The following is a 15039-nucleotide window of genomic DNA, read 5'->3' on the forward strand; positions in this document are numbered from 1 at the left end:
TAATAATCCTACGTGCCTCAGACTCCCTGTCTCTATCGATAAACAGAGATACAATTTCCACTTTACCAGGCACTTTAACAATAAAAAATATATCCCCTAACCACCTGGGGTGTTAGATCAACCCTGGTTTTCCCACTATTTGCACTGACAGCCCCTCTCCCTTTACTGAACCTTGATGGCAGTAATAACCAATTGGTACTGTGCTCTAACTGACGGCAGAATTGAATGCTTTGGGTCAGTGACAGGTCAGCTATTCGGACAAGTCGAACAATCTAACTAGCTAAGCCTACCTTAGCCATACCATTTTCCAGGGCAATGTACCCCCCCCCAGTGTTGCGAATTCGTGTATTCCCTTGATTTGATTGGTCAAAAAGGCGAGGAGAGGTCATCACACCATACCAGTTATGAGATCATTTCATTCAATATTCAGAATCAATGCTTCCCGCCCATAATTTATTTTCCCATGCACTTTTATTCCAGCCAGCAATGAATGTTTCAATATTAAATACAATGTAGTCAATTAGTTCAATTTAGCTTCCTCTTGAGAAGGTCAAGTTCCCAAGAACATGGCGGGTAAGTCAGGATTTTGCAGTGTTTCAATGCCAGTGCTTCAGGGATTTTGAGCTCTTCTGCACAGACGCAGCTTTTTCAATATGGGGTTCAGAAACTCTCGTCAGGCCCAACTACGAGCTACCAGCAAAGTCAAAGAGAAACAATTTAGAACAAGGAAATAAATTAATGCACTGTATAACACTTATCTCTACTCTATTTCCATTACTTTATTTTAACTGTAGCATTAATAGTTAAGCAGAACGAACATGGTCTAGTCAAAGAAGCAGCAGGTGAATAATATGTGAAACATGAAGCAGCCATCTTTAATACTAGTGCGTAGCTGCCAAGATTTCCCTCCAAACAGAAAGGACGTCACACCACGTGTGTGGGGTAGACGTATGAGCAGTGAAATTCCTGCGTTTTCTGCAGCCATTTTAATGCATTCGAGTTATTGTTAGTAAAAGCACATAGACAAGCTTCCCCAGTTCACTAAATATGTTGTGTGGTGCATTTATTAGTAAGACAAACATATTGATTAATACATTACTTATTATTTTCGAGAGGATAATTTCGAGCAAGTCTCTTTTTGCGCGAAACCTTGCTCCATCAATCCCCTCTTTGTTGATTTTTTTAGATCATTACTAATTACAGAACCAGATGCCAACTTTTAACATTTTCCCAATTCTATTTCTTTAAACATTCTATTAGGTCTTTTCTCATTATTCATTTGGAAGTTTTTCATTTTCTTATTTAAATTCCCATTCAGTTCTTCAAGCTCAATTTCTTCAAAATTCCTTTTCTTTCCTTTCTTGTTTACTGTATATGTGTTTTTGCTTCTGCAGCATTTACACCAAATCATTATCCCTTAGATCAGTAGGGCTACTCCCGTTATTGGCATCAGTATTCTACCTACAATACTTTTTCCTAGGTTAGAAAACCAAGGGCCCGATGTAGGTAAATCCCATTTACCGATTTTGAAATACCGAATGCTACCGATTCGGTATTACAAAATCGGTAAATGGGATGTAGGTCCCAACATCTGGAATCGTTACCGATTCCTTACAAATTCGGTATTTACCGATTCGGTAAATACCGAATCGGTATTTGCTATTGAATCCTATGGGCCTTTGAAGCCCATAGGATTCAATTCAAATACCGAATCGGTATTTACTGAATCGGTAAATACCGATTTTGTCAAGGGTGCAGGGGGTGTCATTTTGACACCCTCTAGCACCTTCAAAACGGGCATGTGTGCAATGTGGCACACAGACATGCCCTAAGGGCACGTCTGTCTGTCACATGGCACATGTGTACATGCACAGATGTGCATGTACACAGGAATCGGTATTTTACCATGGATTTGTATTCCATGGTAAAATACCGATTCTGTCAGCCATGTGCCAAAGGTAAATAGCCTACCTACATTGCATTTTCGGTAATTTTACCGAATCGGTAAATATTACCGAATCGGTAATTATTTTACCGATTCGGTACATATTACCGAATCGGTAAATTTACCAATTCGGTAATGATACCGATTCGGTAAAATTACCGAAAATGTGCCCCTACATCTCAATAGCCCTTTACCGATCGGAAACGGCCGAAAATCGGTATTTTCGGCCGATTCCGATCGGTAAAGGGCTACCTACATCTGGCCCCAAATACCTACAGAGGAGAGACCATTATCTAGTCTCTTCCATGCACTATCAACTTCCAGTGGTTTCAACTCTCCTTTCAAATGTGTAATATTTTTTGCATACTTCCCGATTTCAACACTTTCATCAGGAATATATGTGCAACAATGTTGCGTTTTCAGCATTCTACAGACTCCGCCCTCTTTTGCCAATAATATATCAAGAGCAAGTCGATTTAGCAAAACCATTGATCTTACCACAACTAATTCGGTATTGATCATCAGAAAACTTCCAGCAGTGTCAGTTGATAAGTGATCCACCACTGTTGACAATTTGCAAATTCTTTGAGTATTCAGAATTGCTCCCACTGAAGGTATCAATGCACTGAATATATCACCTACAATTTCAGCAAAACTAGCTCTTTTATTACGTGTTAGTCCATTATCTTCTTCATTGCTTCCAGTGATTCTTTTTACATGATATACCTTTGGGAATACTATTCCGAAATAGCAACTCCCACACCAATGATCAGGCAGCTTGGAATATGCCTTGTTCCCACAAATATAATAAATTCCAGGAAATACTGGTTCAGTTCCATCTTTGAAACCCCAACCCCCAATTACCTTAAAATTATGTTCACATTCACTGGAACCAATGAATATATTATTATAATTATCTGTTTTCTCTCCATGGAGACAGAGATTCCCTTTCCTTTTGAAATCCAGCAACATAGCAGCTTGAGTCTTGCCATTTGAGGTAAACTCTTTTTTTTCAGCCCATTTGGGAATTTTACATTTCTGTCCGGTGGCTTTTCTATGGAAATCCTGTCTCCCTTTCTCTACTAAATTTAAAAATACTTTTTCCTTTTTGTGTAGGGTACATGTTAAGTTATCTTTGTGTGCTTCAGCTATATCTATTGCTTTCATTTTTAGAAAATTTTCACCCATAAAATGTGTTGAGTCTCTAGTACTAAGGACAGGGTTTAGGTTTCTACGTAAAGGAACTTCAGAGAAAAAAACGGAATCAAAATTAGAATAGTAATACTGTAACTTTCCAGTTCTATAAAATAGACTAGCTAAAATACTACATGAGATACCATATGTCTGGGGTAAATGATGATATGTAACCCCTTCTGCTACTGATGTGGGCAATTTCATGCATACATAACAATCACTAATTTCCATAGCTTCTACATAGTGCACTAACACATTAGCAAATACATTCAAAGCAGTTCTGTTTTTAGCTCTACTATAGTGAAGTTCTACCTCTTCTGGTGCTTCTAAATCTACTCTGTTTTGTTTGAAGCTATCTACCTGTTCATGTGTATCTACTTCTTCATGTGTACTAGTGTCCTTTTGTCTACTCTCACTCATTATACACGGTATAGCTACTGTCAGTCCTAACCATGCAATGAGTACTATTAAAATACTACATGTGCATATTATACAGCATGTTTTTACACAATTTCTTTTCGGTTTTCCATCAGCATTATAATCAGCCAATTTGACCAAAGGAGACTTATCTCCTCTTTGTAACTTTTACACAGACTTTTAACCTGTGAAAAAGTTTCTTTCAGGTCGGTCTCACTTCTTCGTCATTCTGAACGGCAATTAATTTGTCATCACTTTCATCACTTATGTCTAAGTTTTCGAAATCTTCAAGGATGACGTAGGTCCATTCAGGGCCTTTGAATTTATTATTTAGTCTTTTCAATTGTGGACACATCCTTCTTGGCTTTTCAGTGGATGGTCCAGCTTGACTCGATATTTTGTTTACTTGCTCTGGTTCTTCATTTATTATTTTAAGGCAAAATTTCAGTCTTTTGATAAACCCAGGCTACTTATCTTCTTTTCTGAGTCTTTTAGCTGGCACTGTGCTTTGATTTATTTCAGATGCTCTTTTATTGTCATTCAGTTGTGGCACATCTCGTTCAACGTCGTCTTCTGAGTTCCTCTCTATCTGACCTTGTCCAGGACTTGTTTTTCTCAGTTCTGCCTGGATGCGTTCTTCAAGTTTAATCTGACCTTGTTCAGGAGTTTGCTGAGTTTGATTTTGACTTTTACTTTTTTCGCCTTCTTCTTCCTGAACCTGTTTTACTACACCTATCTGATCCTGCTCAGGTCTTTTGATTTCTTGATTGTCTTCCGCCTGAGCTTTCGCCCTAATACATGTCTCTCCCTCCTCAGACTCAAGAGTTCTGTTTGGTGATTCGGATGTCTGAGTATATTGATCTTTCCTTATCGGATCCGCCTCAGAATTACTATTGGCTTTGATTTTTGTAATCTGAGTGGTTCTAAATCATCAGTTATATTTATCAGCTTGTGTCCTGGTACCCACGCTTGCCTCATTGCTCTTCAAATGAGTATCTCATGGGGACTCAAGCCTTTGTTGTTGTCTGGAATGCTTCTGAGTCCCATCAGAACAAGAGGTAAAGCATTAGGCCACTCCAATCGGGTAGATTCATACATCTTTCCCAATCTTGACTTGATTGTACCATTCAATCAATCAATCAATCAATCAATAGCTGGTAAAGCGCGCTACTCACCCCTGAGGGTCTCAAGGCGCTGGGGGGAGGGAAAGAAGGGCTGCTCCGGTCAGTCAAAAAGCCAGGTCTTGAGAGACAGTCTGAAGATGTGCGGGGTTGGAGAGCGTCTGATTTCTACTGGGAGAGTGTTCCATATTGTGACTGCAGTGCAGGAGAAGGCTCTTCCTCCGGCTCTGCTTCTGTGGATGCGTGGACCTCTGCCAGGGTGAGGTCGGCTGAGCGGAGATTCCTCTTGGGTGCGTGGAAACTCATTCGCTTGTTGAGATATTTGGGTCTGATGTGGTTGAGGGATTTGTAGGCATGTGTGAGTAGTTTGTAGGTGACTCTCTTCTTGACGGGGAGCCAGTGGAGTTCTCGCAGGTGTAGGGTCATATGTTTGTGGCGTGGTATCCCTAGGATGAGCCTGGCGGCAGCGTTTTGGATGGTTTGGGGCTTGTGTAGTAGGGATTTGTTGCTTCCGGCATAGAGGGCGTTGCCGTAGTCGAGGCTGCTGGTGAAGAGTGTGTTGGTGACTGTCTTTCTACAGTCTGGGGGGATCCACTTGAAGGCTTTTCGTAGGATCCGGAGGCAGTTAAAAATAGCGGAGGAGATATCGTTGATTTGGCGGTTCATGGAGAGGGAGGAGTCGAGTATTATGCCGAGGTTTCGAGCGTGGTCTGTAGGGGTGGGTGGGGCCTGAGGGTGGGAGGCCACCAGGAGTTGTTCCATGCGGAGGGGGAGGGTCCGAAGATGAGAACCTCGGTCTTCTCTGAGTTGAGTTTAAGACAGCTTTTGTCATCCAGGTGGCTACGTTTCTCATTCCTTCCTGGAAGCTGAGTCTAGTGTTTTCTGGGCTCTTGGTGAGGGACAGGATGAGCTGGGTGTCGTCAACGTAGGATATGATGCTGAGCCCGGGCTGCCTGACGATGGCAGCGATGGAGGTCATGTAGATGTTCAATAGAGTCGGCTCAGATAAGATCCTAGGGTAACTCCGCAGATGATGTCACTGGGGTCGGAGAGGAAGAGGAGGAGTCTGACCCTCTGTGTTCTGCCGGAGTGGAAAGATCGGATCCAATTGAGGGCGTCCCCCTGAATTCCCGCGTTGTGGAGCCTGGTGGTTAGTGTGCGGTGTGAGACGGTGTCGAAAGCTGCGGAGAGGTCCAGGAGGATAAGGGCTGCGGTGTGGCCCTGGTCGAGCAGCATGCAGATGTTGTCAGTGGCGGCGAGTAGGGCCGTCTAGGTGCTGTTGTTGCTGCAGAAACCAGATTGGGAGGGGTCCAGGATGCAGTTTTCTTCGATGAAGGTGGTCAGTTGGGCGTTCACGAGCCTTTCTGTGACTTTAGCTGCGAAAGGGAGGAGGAAGATGGGTCAGTAGTTCTTGAGGTCAGTAGGGTCAGTCGATGGTTTTTTGAGGAGGGGCTTCACTTCCGCGCGTTTCCAGTCCATGGGGTAGGTGCCGGAGGCCAGGAAGGAGTTGATGGTGTGGAATAGTTTTGGGGTGATGGCCGTGGAGGCTCTGTGGAAGATGTGCAGGAGGCACGGGTCAGTAGGGGCTCCTGAGAGAGTTATCTTCATGGTGGAGGAGATAAATTCGATGGAGGCGATGGAACCCCGGTGGTGATGGTTGGCGTGTAGGTGGTCGTCGGTCGGGGGTGAATGCAAATGCTGGCTCGCTGATGTTGTCATACAGGGTCATGATCTGCTGGTGGAAGTAGGAGCTGAGCTTGTTACAGAGTTTTTGGGAGGGTGTGATGTCGGTGACTTCACATGAGGGTTTGGTGAACTGCTTGATGACGTTGAAAAGCTCCTTTGTGTTGGATGCGTTGGTGTTGATTTTTTCACTGATGAAGGTTCTTTTGGTGTCCCTTATTGGCTGGTGGTAGTTTTTAATGGTGATATTGTGGTTGGTGTGGGCTTCAGTGGCTTTCTGGTTCCGCCACATTTTTTTGAGGCGTCTGCAGGCGCGTCTGGCTTCTGGGAGTTCGGTGGTGAACTAGGCAGCCTTAGGAGGGCGTTTTATGGCGGTCTGCCGGAGAGGTGCTAGTTTGTCGGCGCAGTTGGCGATCCACTAGTGGCTTGGCTGCAGCGTTGATGTCAGCGGTGGCCGAGGGGGGTGGTTGTGGAGGAGGGTGGAGGTAAGAAGCTTTTTGGTGACCTTACCCCAGTTCTGTCGAGGCGGGCCCGGGGTTGGTTTGGGTGCGGTGCTGGATGTGAAAGTGAAGTTGATGCAGTGGTGGTCTGTCCAGGAGGGCCGGGTGGTGTGAGTGAACCGGATGTTTGACCCTTCCGCAAAGATGGGGTCCAGTATGTGTCCTGCAATGTGGGTGGATGTGCTTACAAGTTGATTAAGTCCCAGGTTGGCGAGGTTCTCGAGGAGAACGTTGGAGTCGGGGTCCTGGCTGTTCTCGAGGTGGAAATTTAGATCCCTGAGCAAGATGTAGTACTTGGAGGTGATTGCGTGAGATGCGGCGAGTTCGGTGATGGTGGTAGTGGGCTGGGCGCGAGGTCCTGGTAGTCTGTAGATAAGTGCGCCCCGTAGCGTTGTCCTGGGGTTGGTAGGAATCTGAAAGTAGAGGTGTTCTATGTTGTTAAGAGTGCTGCTTGGGCTGGAGGTGGAGAGCTGGAGGGAGGATTTGTGTGCGATGGCGAGACCTCTCCCCGGGTGGTTTGGGCTGTCTTTTCTCTGGAGCTTGTAGCCGTCCAGTATGGCCGTGGCGATGTCTGGTCCAGAGGTAGAGTTAGTCCAGGTCTCAGTGAAGAAGGCGACATCCGGCGCGAGTGTGTCGAGCATGTCTCATATCCCTATGGCATGCCTGTGAAGGGAGCGTACGAAGGGAGCGTACGTTGAGAAAGATGCAGGTAATGAGGTCGGAGGGTTTGGTGGCAGGTGGTCCTTTCATGGCTATAGGCGTAGCGTCTATGCAGAAGGATCTCCGGCAGTGAACGCACAAGAACACTCCTTGAGTGTTGTCAGGCGAGGCTCGTACGCAGTCGGTGAGGTGCCTGGTCTTGAGTGGGAAGAGGCTAGCGGAGGTGTACCGGTGGAGGCCAGGGTTTGTGGCGCTGGGCGCTGACCAGGCGCGGACGGGCGCAGACGGGCTTGCCTTTGGCGCGCTATTGGCGCGCTAGCTGTGCGACCGCATAGTGGTTGCAGTAATGAAGGGAAGGGGGCGGGATCAAGGGGGAGGCGGGCCTAAGTCTGGTATGGGTGGGGCTACGGGGAGAGAGCGTCGGAGCTCTGAAGGCGGGAGGCGCTAAGGCACTAAGGAGAGAAGAAACAGAGACCTGTAAAAGAAACCACAATACAAAAACACAAAAGTCACACACAGCACTGGTCAGAAGTGTGATATCCCAAGTATTCAGAAACCTTTGGCAGAGTCGGAAACGAGGCTCAAACTCTGGCGCTGGGGCTGCTGTAAGCGGAAGCTACTGGCGGAGCTGCTGGGGAGAGTAGTGCCTAGACCGAGGTCAGGTGAACACACGTGCTCCCCCGCAGAGGTCGCCGTAATGAAGTGGAGGGGGCGGGATTGAGGAGGAGGCGGGCGGGAGTCTGGTAGTGGGGCGGGGCTAATCGGAGAGAGCGTTGGAGCTCTGAAGGCGGGAGGCGCTAAGGAGAGAAAAAGCAGAGACCTGTAAAAGAAACTTCAATACAAAAACACAAAAGACACACACAGCGCTGGTCAGAAGAGCGATATCCCAAGTATTCAGAAACCTGTGGCAGAGTCGGGCGCGAGGCTCGAACTCTGCTGCTGGGGCTGCTGTAGGCGGAAGCTACTGGTTGAGCTGCCGGGGAGAGTGCTGCCTAGACCGAGGTCAGGTTAACACACCATTCAGTTGTTCTACCACTCCAAAAGCCTCTGGGCGATATGCACAGTGCAGCTTTTGCTCAATTTTGAAAGCTTCACAGGTTAGACAAATTATTTCATGATTAAAATGTGACGCTCTAGCTGATTCAATCGTTACTGGAAAACCTAACCTAGGAATGAGCTCTCTTAATACCAATTTGGCTACAGTTATGCTATCATTTCTTCGGGTAGGGTATGCTTCCACACATTTTGAAAATAGTTAGACAATGACAAGGACATACTTCAATCCTCAACAAGGGGGTAGTTTGAAATCAAGTTTTAGTCTTATAAATGGGCCTTCTGCTTTTCCAATTTTCCCAGGACTAACTAAAGTTTTTCTCCCAGGATTCATTTGTTGACAAATTAAGCACCTCTGGCAAAGACTTTCTGCTACGTTCCTGAACTTCGCATTAAACCAAGTCTGCCTTAACATTTGAATCATGGCATCTCTACCTATGTGGGTGTCTCCGTGGTACATCCTAGCCATAGGAGCAAGCATACAGTCTGGTAACACAGGTCTTCCATCCAGGTAAACAATAACACCATCTCCAACCCTCCTCTGACAGCCTATCGTTTCCCATTCTTCCTTTTCCTTTTGCTGTGCTTCATTTTGTAAATCTTTCACTTCCTCTCACCTTCCCACACCTTCAAGCAACATAAGTTTGCAGCTGTTTCCACATGCATCGATTTTCTTGTTTATAGCCAATTTGTGCTTGGCTACCTGGTCAGCATAACGATTACCTTCTGTCACTTTGTCATTTCCAGATTGGTGAGCTGCACACTTGACCACAGCCACTGCTTTCAGCAATTGAATTGCTTCAAGCAACTCTTTCACATAATGTCCATTTTTAATAGGAGTACCTGAAGAAGTCATTAACTCCCTTTGCATCCAAAGATGGCCAAAGTCATGCACAACCTCGTAACCATACTGGCTATCAGTGTATGGTAAACAGCAGTTACCACTAATCATTTTCCCCACAGGGCATCAAAACGCTGTTGTTACAACGACCGCGTTGTGATTCCCCATACCATTATGTCATTCCCCATTACACCTTCCCTAGTGTCCGCACTGACTGGAGTTGGAATAGTAAATTATACTATTCCAACTTCCAGGACCCACCCTCTGCAAGTCGTTGGTCCGACTTGCGGAGTAAAGGTATGCAGAATCACAACGCGGTCGTCGTGACTACCCCGTTGTGATTCCCTGCGGGGAAAATGAATACAGGAAAGGAACATATATTCATCAGTGTACATGGTTACTTTCCAGTTCTTCCCAATTTTGCAAGCTTTGGTTAATGCTATCAATTCGGCTACTTGTGCAGACTTGACTCCAGGTACATAGGATGCTTCGACTATGCCACCCAATGTGCACACAGCATAAGCAGCACTAAATCCTCCTTCCTCATTTCGCATGCACGAGACTTCTACAAGTAGCTCATACTCTGAATTTAAAAGGGGTTCTTCATGTATGTCTGGTCGTGGTTTATTACTGTACTCTGTGAGGTTGACACAATTATGTTCGACTTCTTCCTTTACCTCTTCAAAATGTGAATCAGGTACCAGTGTTGCTGGCTTTAGGACAGTACATCTGGCAATTGTCACATCCTCTGCACCTAAAATGATTTGTTCATACTTAGTCAGCCGACTAGGAGTCAGGTACTGAGTAAGTGTTCTTGTCAATAGAATCACAACTGCATGTGAAACATACACGGTTACAGGATGTCCAAAAATGATGGACTCACTCTGTTCTAAGCTCATGCAGGTTGCGGCTACTGCTTTCAGACATCCTGGCAAAGCAGATGCCATGGGATCCAGTGTAGCAGAAAAATATGCCACAGGACGTTGCTTCAGGCCATGTGTCTGGGTCAAAACAGACAATGCACAATTGTCTTGTTCATCACAATACAGTGCAAATTCTTTCGAATAATCAGGCATTCCTAATGCTGGAGCTGAACACAGACAGTTTCCTAATTTTAAGAAGTTAGTCATGCTCTCTTCATCCCATTCTACTAGGTCCTTTGCTCGTTTCTTTGTCATCTGTATCAATGGCTTTGCTAGGACTGCAAATCCCACAATCCACTGCCTGCAGTACCCTACCACTCCGAGAAACATTCTGATCTCTTTTTGTGTTTGAGGCAGATTCATGTTTCTAATTATTTTGATTCTTTTGGATGTTACTCTTCCAACAACTCTTTCTATCTGGTGCCCCAGATATTTTACTGGAGTGGTACAAGATTGTAGCTTCTAGGGCGACACCTTATGTCCACCTTCGGCCAAATGATTCAGCAATGCAATTGTGTCAACAACGCAGTCATTTTGAGTCTCAGACGCCACCAATAGGTCGTCTATATACTGCACCAGGGAAGATTGTCCGGGCAGAACCAAAGATTCAAGACATTTTTTCAAGATCTGATTAAAAATCTATGGACTTTCCGTGTTCCCCTGAGGAACACGATTCCAAACGTAAACATGCACGTCAAACTTGAATGAGAATACAAATTTGCTATCTGGGTGCAATGGGATGGAGAAAAAGCCATGGCATAAATTAATTACAGTGAACCATCCGGCTCCTCACAGTATCTGATACAGAATCACTGCAGGTTTTGGCAAAACTGGACAACATGGGACAACAATTTTATTTATTTTTCGAAGGTTTTGTATGACCCTATATTTTCCGCTCGGTTTCTTTATACCAATTATAGGTGAATTACATGGACTGCTCATTATTTCTTGTAAAATGCCTTGCTCAACCAAACGCTCTATTTCTGCTGCAACACATGCTTTTATTTCTGGGCTCATTTTGTACTGTCGAATATTTGGGTAAACTGCACCTTCTTTCACTGTCACTTTTATTGGATCGACATTTTCCATTAATCCTACTTCTTTTCCCATATATCAGCGTTTACGGTATTCTGTAGTTCTTTTGGTAAATCTTCTAGGTTCATCTTTTTAATTTCAGTTTCCTGCTCGGCTAACATTAATTTATAGATTCTGTCTTCATCTGGGGTCTGAATTTCAACACCACTTGGGGTGCAAAAGATCTTGCAATTTATTTTGCACAGTAAGTCCCTACCTAACAGATTTACTGGACTAGAGTCACACACGACAAACTTATGCATTTCTTTAAAGTTGCCAATTCTCACCTCCATAGGCTCTGTAACAGGGGTCCTAATTTGTTTATTAGAAACGCCCACTACTTGGATCGCTTCTCCCGGGAGGGGTAGGTTTGGAACGTCTTCTGTTCTCACAGTAGAACGGATAGCACCAGTGTCCAACAAAAAGGTAACATTATTTCCCTCAACTTTTCCCTCAATGTATGGACCTGTCTGATCTACCGGCAAGGATGTGCCAAGTACGCATTCCTCTTCCTCCCCTCTCAGGCACTGTCAGAAACTATCTTCTTCGAAAAATGTGTCCTGCAGGAGAAACTGTGGTGTCCCTACGTTTTTCCTACTACTTCCCTCTCAATTTGTGGTATCCACACTGTATTTTGCTTGACTCCCAGAATCTGGCATAGGGGCAAGGAGTAACTCGTTTTGTATTACCTGTTGCTGCTGTTTCCTTGACACCTCATTCTGCGTCTGTGGATTTAAATTTTCAATTTGACTTTTTTTTAAAAACATTTTTATTGGCATTTTGCTTCATAATAACAAACATCAAGCATGTCAATGTTGAGCTATACACCTATTACCCGCCCCCTTATCTACTTTTCCCTTTTTATGATCAAGAACAAAGTCCATAGAGTCCAATGGTTCAGTTAGGTCCTCAGCCCAAATCCCACTACAGATCAGCCTCAGTCCCCTCTTCTCATTCTGCCCCTTGAGAGCATGGGAGCTCCCGCCCCCTCGTGACTCATAATCCTCCATCCAGCCCGTGATAGCGTCTCCACTTACCCCATACCCTGCCAAATTTCTTGGGGCACCCCCTCGCTTTATACGTAACTCTCTTAGTGGCCATGTAAAGGTCCATCCCTCTCCTCCACTCTTCTATTTGTGGTGTGTCTGGTGCCCCCCACTTCCGGGCCACATCTCTCTTGGCCACCACTAAGGCCAGCACCAGGAATATCAGCAGCGGTCTGGCCAGATCCACATCGTTTGTCATTCCCAGTAGGGTCAGTTTGGGTTCTGAGGGTATTGCGGTATCTCGCACCTCACCCCAGCTCTGTCAGGACCACCCCCCAGAAAAGTTGAATATTCGGGCATGTCCAGAGAGTATGGTAGAAATCCCCTATAGCAGTGCCACATCTCAGGCAGCCCGGGTCATTTACTCTTCCCTATCTTGTGAGGTCGTGCTCTATCAAAATAGGTTCTATGGAGGACGTTAAATTGGACCAACCTTAGGCGTGATTTAACTGCTACCTCCCTGGGGTGCATGAGGACCGTGCCCCAGTCCACTTCGTCCATTTCACCCACTTCTCGCTCCCACGTAGTCCATAGGTTCCCCAGTCTATCTGGCCTGTAATTCATTATTGTTTTGTATGTAAGCGACACTGCCTTGCTGACTATTCTTTCCTGTGGGAGGCGGCCCTCCAGAGGCACATAATCTGGAAGTGCCTCTGTCAATGCCCCCTCCGCCCTCCACGCGTGTCTGAATTGCAATGTATTTAAAGTATTGTGTGTGGTGAAGTCCATATTCTTTGAGCAGTGAGGAAAACAACTGTAGCATTCCCTTCTTCATTACATCCCCCAGAGTCGACAGGCCTATATCATCCCAACCTCTAAATCCCTTCAATCTATTGAGTTCCTGCAGCCAGGTGCATTTCCACAGTGGGGTTTGTTTTGTCGGTTTAGGTTCCCACCCTATCGCTCTCGTCGACCTCATCCATAACTCTACTGTAAGCCTTGTTGCGGGCAAAAGTCTAGCCCTACCATTGCCACCGTATAAATAATGCAAGTATGTGTGTGTATCCAATGTGTGTCTTTCTAATGCAAAGGTAGGGTGGGTGGCTGGGGCGTGCATCCATTCATTATTAGCTATCAAGTGCTCTGCCCAGTAGTAGGCCTCTAAGTCGGGCAGGGATATCCCCCCATTATATTGGTGCCTTTGCAACATCGAGAGCGCCACCCTAGGCTGCTTCCCCATCCAGAGAAATGTTTGGAGTTCCGCGTGTATAGTCTTTAACACCCCGTTCTGTAAGGGAAGGTATTCATTCTGGAATGCATACAAAAACTTGGGCAGCGTAATCATTTTAAACATTGCCACCCGACCAAGGAGCGTGAGGAGGAGCAGTTTCCATCGTGCTGCGTCATCAATAAAGTTGTGTAGTATGCGTTGAATGTCCCTTTCACAGGAGAGCGCCCTATCAGTCACAATGAATACTCCGAGATAGGTAAACCCCTCCGTTGTCTTTACCAGTCGTTCTGGAAGCACGGCCCCCCTCCCTTCGTTGGGGATCATATAAGATGGATTTATGCCAGTTGATCTGGTAGCCTGCATGAGACCCACATCGCTCTAGTTCTGAGAATAGCGCAGGTATGGTGGTCTCCGGCTCTGTAACAAATAACAGGACGTCGTCTGTGTATAAGGAAAGCTTCTCTGCGGGAGTACACTTTATGTGCCCCCGAGAAGAAGGAATATTCCCTACCTTCTGGGTGTTGCCATCTCCATGTATCCACCAGACCTACTGTTCTCATAGTGGCTGCCAGTAAAGTTGGGCCGGGTGGCCTATCCCTGTCTCGTGTCCTGTCCGCCCTTAAGTCCATTATGTCATTGAAGTCCCCTCCTAGGACCTGGATCGTGTCAGACGTGTTGAGGAGTATGTCAACAACCCCCCTAAGCGTGGCTGCCTGTAGTTTGGGTGGGGCATATACTGATATGAACGTGTATTCCTTCCTCTTCCAGTGTCCCCGTACCCCCACGTATGTCCCCTGCGGGTCTATCCAGGTCTGCGCTATATGTATAGGGGGACCCTTTTTAATTATGATTGCCACTCCCCTTGAGCCAGACGTGAATCCTGCATGAGCCACTACTCTGTATCTCCCTCTCGCCAGGAAGGCGCAGTTCGTACCCTTTAGGTGTGTTTCTTGCAGCAGTACAACCTCTGCCCCGGTTCTCTTCACATAGTTACTCATCAATCCTTGTTTGACCTTACAGCCCAGGCCATTAACATTAGAAGTGAGTACCCGGAGCTCCTCTAAAGACCCACTTTCCCCCGCTGTGCTATCCCTCCTCATGTCATGCATTACTGGATAGTCGTGACCATTGTCTCGGATGTAGGGCTGACAGGTTATGTGCGTGTATGCTCATCATGACAAGCTGAACTAATCTTCCTTCCCCAACACCCTCCCTTCCCCCCTCCCCCCATCAAAACCCCCCTCCCCTCAAGCCCCTTCTTCGTTTCCAGCATCGTTAGGGACTGTTAGGCTGAGAAGGTCTATCGCCCACCCCTGTAGATCCCCTAATACCCCAGCTCTCGGACAGTAGTCCAAGCGCAACTAAACTCCCTTCCACCTAGTTACGTGTAGGAAAACAATACACATCAAAC

This window comes from Lissotriton vulgaris, chromosome 4_1, assembly GCF_964263255.1.
Source record: "Lissotriton vulgaris chromosome 4_1, aLisVul1.2, whole genome shotgun sequence".
Classification (NCBI taxonomy): domain Eukaryota; kingdom Metazoa; phylum Chordata; class Amphibia; order Caudata; family Salamandridae; genus Lissotriton; species Lissotriton vulgaris.